Below are 5,614 nucleotides of genomic sequence, written 5' to 3'. Positions count from 1 at the left end.
AGTTCATTTTCAAATACAATGTATGAGGCTGGCGAAGAATTTTATAATTAAACTATATAGAGTTTTTTTATTAGGCGATGTTCTAATCTTTTCTGATATAAATATTGTGTATGAATTTGACAGGAAATTATATAAAGACAATTTAATCAAAATAATTTATCCAACTTGCCAAAAGTAGTTTAATGCATGCAGAAGAAGTGAATTAATATAATTATACCAGTTTCTTAAAAATGAATTTAATATCAATAAAAGTATGACAGAAAATCTATCTCCATGTAAAATATTCCTTCAAAAAATTACTCTCTTATCAATTTCTTTCTGGACTGCTTCTCCTCCAATTTAATTCCCCATTGGATGAAATCCTCAAGGGAATTTACTGGAGAGGGAAGCAAGTCTTCTATTTCATCATCTACTGCTGCTCCGGAAATGAGGGCAAGCTCTGCCTGGATGTTTTCTTGATTCTTTACCACATGTTTAAGGGTGCTCAATACTATCCGTTCAAAACCTGGAGCAATATAATTTGTATTACTAAAAAGGTTAAAAGTTTTATCCAGCCAAGAAAAGCCCCAAGCCCCCCTCCCATGAAAAAAATCAAAAAGAAAACAAGAATGTGTCCATAGTACACGGATGCCCCACTCGCACTATCATTTTCTATGTTCAGTGGACCGTGAAATTGGGGTAAAAAATCTAATTTGGCATTTAAATTAGAAAGATCATATCATAGGGAACATGTGTACTAAGTTTCAAGTTGATTGGACTTCAACTTCATCAAAAACTACCTTGACCAAAAACTTTAACCTGAAGCGGGACAGACAGACGAACAAACGGACGCACAGACCAGAAAACATAATGCCCCTACTACTATCGTAGGTGGGGCATAAAAAAGAAAAGAAAAAAGGAATGTTAGTCAGACTTGCCTGATATGGATTGTATAAACCAAATATTGAAAACTGCTATGAGAATAAGATGCCAAAAAACAGTTGACTAGTTAACCTTATTAAGAATTTCTTATTTAACATATCAAAAAAACAACGTGTAAGAAATGCAGGGGCCTTCGTGGCCGAGTGGTCTAAGTAGTCGAACTACTGTATCACTAGCCTGTCAACACCGAGGTTGTGAGTTCCAATCCAGCACGTGGCAGGTGCGCTCGACTCCAATCTTAATTGACTAGGATTGTCAGTTTTCCTACCTTAGGTCGGTGGTTCTCTCCGGCTTCCTCCACCAATAAAAACTGACAGCCACGAAATAGCACAATAGTGCTGAAAGATGCGTTAAACACCAATCAATCAATCAATCAATCAATCAATGTAAGAAATGCAAACTTTTCAAATTCAGTGGACATTGGGATAGGCAGGATAAATTCGATGTAAAGGAAATGCTACAAAGCTACTACAACTTTATACACATTATCACAGACTTATCATAAATAGAAGAAGACTTAGGCATAAAACTTATGCCAAATCAACCAATACTGTATATAATATGTAGTTTTTAGAACTACCAATTAAGTATAAATTTGAGATAAAAACCATAATTTTACACGGATGAATGTTCATTAAATTTCTATATTCATGTGTGGGGCAGAAAAAAAGTATCTGACCATAAGTTATGTATTTTCTAACTAATTATAAACTGTTCATTAATGAAATTAATTGTGTCATTTCACAAAATTGTTGTGACACTATTCCTTAGATGAATTTGAATAAAACATATAACAAATATTTGAACTATATTACTTTTCAAGGCTGTTTTTTTTGCAGAAATTACCTGCATTTCTTTCAATACTACTTACTGCTTGTGTTTTCTGGTAAATTTAATCAACCTTCCTCTGGTAGATCTGGGAGTATGTGAATTTCTCTCCGTCTTTCTTTCCTTCCTATGACAGATATTAACATTTTAAGATGAAATGCACTTTTTAAGTATTTTTTGGGTCAAATTAAAAACTTATAAACTAAAACTATAAAAAAAACCTACAATTTCAAGGCTTTATAAAAATACATGTGTTTCGATCAACTTGATCAACACAAATTTTTAGTACCTACCCAAGACTTTTTTCATTATGGAACAAGCAATATTAAAATCAGACTATTTCAACTGTAAAAACCATGCAATTAATATTTTTTAAAATCATTTGCCTGCCTGTGGACCCTCATTTTTATTCAGAATGTTTGTGGGAACACAGATATTACTTTTTTAATCTTTGTAGAACATATAGTAGGTGTTACTTATTTTGGTTTGTATAGAAGTGAAAGCAAGATATATTATCCCAACATTAACAAATAAAAAAATCCTTTTAAATAATTTGTTGATACAGAGATATGTTTCACTTGCATATAATTTATAGTAAAATGCAAATGTTGATATTAAAATGACAGTAATTTAACATGTAAAGTATGCAAAACACCATAAATCAATGAATCATGACTGATGGTTCAGGGCCAAATCATCTCCATGATTAATGTGTGCATCACTATATACCCACCCTCTTTAAGACAGGGGTATAATTACCATGCAACATAATATTCTTTATAAACATACTTTCTAAGTTTTCCAATGCATATCAACTTAACTATTTTAGCTGACTTCATAAGAATAAGCAGGATATTAAGGTAGATCGGGTGTCTTTTTCTGAGCATCCCTTCTGGGCATGTTGCAAAAATACTTTTTTGTTTTAAAAATATTTTACCAAGTAGCATTCAATATACAACACAATACCTAAACTTGAAATTTAAAGATTAAACTATCAAAAAATTAAGTGTCGTAAAGTATATTTAAAATTTCCAGAAAAAAATCCTTTTAAAATCAAGGGCAGATAATTAGACTGAATTTGATAGGACAATTTGTGTTTTGGGATTTTTCAAGAAAATAAGGTTGTGACCCCCCATCTTTATTTGATATTTCGGAAGTATTAATGAAAAGCAATTCTCTCATCGAATTTTAGCCAATTCTATCGTTTAATGTTTCCTCGATAAGGAAAAATTAAGTTTCCAGATTCCTCTATATAAACAATATAAAAATAACCCTAATTTTGTTAATTTCAATGTATTTTAACGAAAAAACAAGATCCGTGACCCCCAGTTTTAGTATTGAAATTTGAAAGTACATTGACCAGAAATCTTTTACTGAACTTTAAGAAAAATCTATAGTTGAACATTTAGACACCCCAGCTACCTTAAACTAAAACTAACTTGACTTAACCATGGTATTACCATTTAAAACAACTTACACATTGTTTGAATTTCCATGTTCAATTTTAAAAGAATTTGAGAGATTGTTTCCAGACTGCATTCTATGGCATTGTCAATGTGTTCTCCTCCTGAATGTGTATGAAATACTAGCCTTGTGATGTTAAGCAACTGACAATCAATTGAGTGCATGTTACACTGAATTAGACAAATACAAAATTAATAAATGCAGAATATATCATTGGTGTGATTTTAAGGTATTTACAAAAGAAACTGGGATACCATTACAATCTAAACCATTACATACATGTATCTTCCACACTATGATAAAGATATTATGTTCTGTAAAATCTTACTTTCTGAATTTCCTAACGGCATGATAGGTGTACTTTGGCTATCCTGCTGATGATCTAAAAAATGATAAAATCATTAGATTTATATCATGCATATCAGTTGTAAAAACTTTTAATACCTGAGAGTTCCCTGTCTGATAAAGAAAAAAAGAATAAATCCCTGACTTCAGATATTAATATTAAGAAAGAATAATGATTTTTGATCAAAATTATTTGAAGTTTAACAATCAGTTAAGGTAGGTCGGGTGTCTTTTTCTGAGCACCCCTTTTGGTCATGTTGCAAAAAAAAAAAAATTTTTTGGTTTAAAAATATTTTACTAAGTATCATTCAATATACAACAGAAACATCTAAAACTTGAAATTTAAAAATTAAACTATAAAAAAAATGAATGTTGTAAAGTGTATTTAAAATTTTCAGAAAATAATCGTTTTAAAATCAAGGGCAGATAATTATATTGAACTTGATAGGACAATTTTTTTTTTTTTTTATTTTTCAAGGAAATAAGGCCTGTGACCCCCTATTTTTATTTGATATTTCGGAAGTATTTATGAAAAGCAATTCTTTCATTGAATTTTAACCAATTCTATAGGTTACTGTTTCCTCAATAAGGAAAAATTAAGTTTCCCCGATATAACCCATATAAAATAAATCTGATTTCGTTAATATCTGTTTTTTTAAAGAAAAAACAAGGTCTGTGACCCCTAGTTTTTATCTTGAAATTTGAAAGTATAATAGTATATCAACCTAGAAGTCTTTTACAGAAATTTAAGAAAAATCTATCGTCGAAGATTTAGACACCCCAGCTACCTTAAATATGCAGCAATGATATAACAGTAAAACCAACAAGTTTTCATATTCAATCTTTTTTTTTAATCTGAATTTCCCGAGCATAGTTCCTCAATTGATTGTTTTGGGTGATGTGTCAGAAGGAACTTAATATTAAATTTGGATGGCTGGTGATTGTTTAAGAAAAATACCCTTACCAATAAATTAAAACTTCATGTATGGTCAAATTAAGTGCATCCCAACCCAAATACATTCATTTCTGGGCATTTCTGACTTTTGTCTATTGCACTAATTTATTTTGTTCTCCTGAATGTGCATGAAATACTAACCTTGTGATGTTTTGCAACTGACAATCAATCAATCTTGAGTGCATGTTACACTGAATTAGACAAATTAGACAAATACAAAATTAATAAATGCAGAATATATCATTGGTGTGATTTTAAGGTATTTACAGAAAAAACTGGGATACCATTACAATCTAAACCATTACATACATGTATCTTCCACACTATGATAAAGATATTATGTTCTGTAAAATCTTACTTTCTGAATTTCCTAACGGCATTATAGGTGTACTTTGGCTATCCTGCTGATGATCTAAAAAATAATAAAATCATTAGATTTATATCATGCATATCAGTTGTAAAAACTTTTAATACCTGAGAGTTCCCTGACTTATAAAGAAAAAAGAATAAATCCCTGACTTCAGAAATTAATATTAAGAAAAAACAATAATGATTTTTAATCAAAATTATTTTAAGTTTATCAATCAGTTTGTGGTGGGTCAGAAGGAACTTAATATAAAATTTGGATAGATGGTGGATGTTTTAGAAAAATTTCCTGAACATTAAATTAAAACGATATTAAAGCCTTATATGTTCTGTAAAATCTTACTTTCTGAATTTCCTAATGGCATGATAGGTGTACTTTGGCTATCCTTCAGCTTACTAACAATATTTTTGGTATGCTTTTTAGTCATCATTTGTTAGTTCCAAATATTATTGCTCAGCTGTTTTAAACATACAATGCATGCCAACATCAAATAAGTTTGTACAAAGAGGGGGGTATGTCCAGGAAAAAACAGGAAAATAAAATAGTCATTTTACGAACAAAAAAATCAAGCTACACGTTGCTTTAAATCAACTTTCAGGAGACATGGTGAATAATGAGCTTCAAGCACGAAAACACATAAAATAAAAATTGCGAACACATGGAACGAAAATATCACCTTACCATCGGTGTCATAAACGAAGTAGACCCGTCCACCGGAAAGACAAGGATTTCGG

General features: G+C 30.6%; 1 long non-coding RNA gene across 1 annotated transcript; it reads right to left on the bottom strand.

Annotated features, from left to right (window-relative positions):
• Positions 1-1,859: 1,859 nt before the first annotated feature.
• Positions 1,860-5,266, bottom strand: LOC127721631 (uncharacterized). Its single transcript, XR_007991369.1, has 3 exons — positions 5,223-5,266; positions 3,542-3,595; positions 1,860-1,876 (listed from the first exon to the last, which is right to left on the bottom strand). It is a non-coding gene; the product is annotated as an uncharacterized LOC127721631 (long non-coding RNA).
• Positions 5,267-5,614: the final 348 nt, after the last annotated feature.

Source organism: Mytilus californianus, unplaced genomic scaffold, assembly GCF_021869535.1.
Source record: "Mytilus californianus isolate M0D057914Y unplaced genomic scaffold, xbMytCali1.0.p SCAF_12, whole genome shotgun sequence".
In the NCBI taxonomy this organism is placed as follows: Eukaryota; Metazoa; Mollusca; class Bivalvia; order Mytilida; family Mytilidae; genus Mytilus; species Mytilus californianus.
The sequence above is the reverse complement of the archived record's forward strand: the minus strand, read 5'-3'. Positions and strand labels throughout refer to the sequence as shown.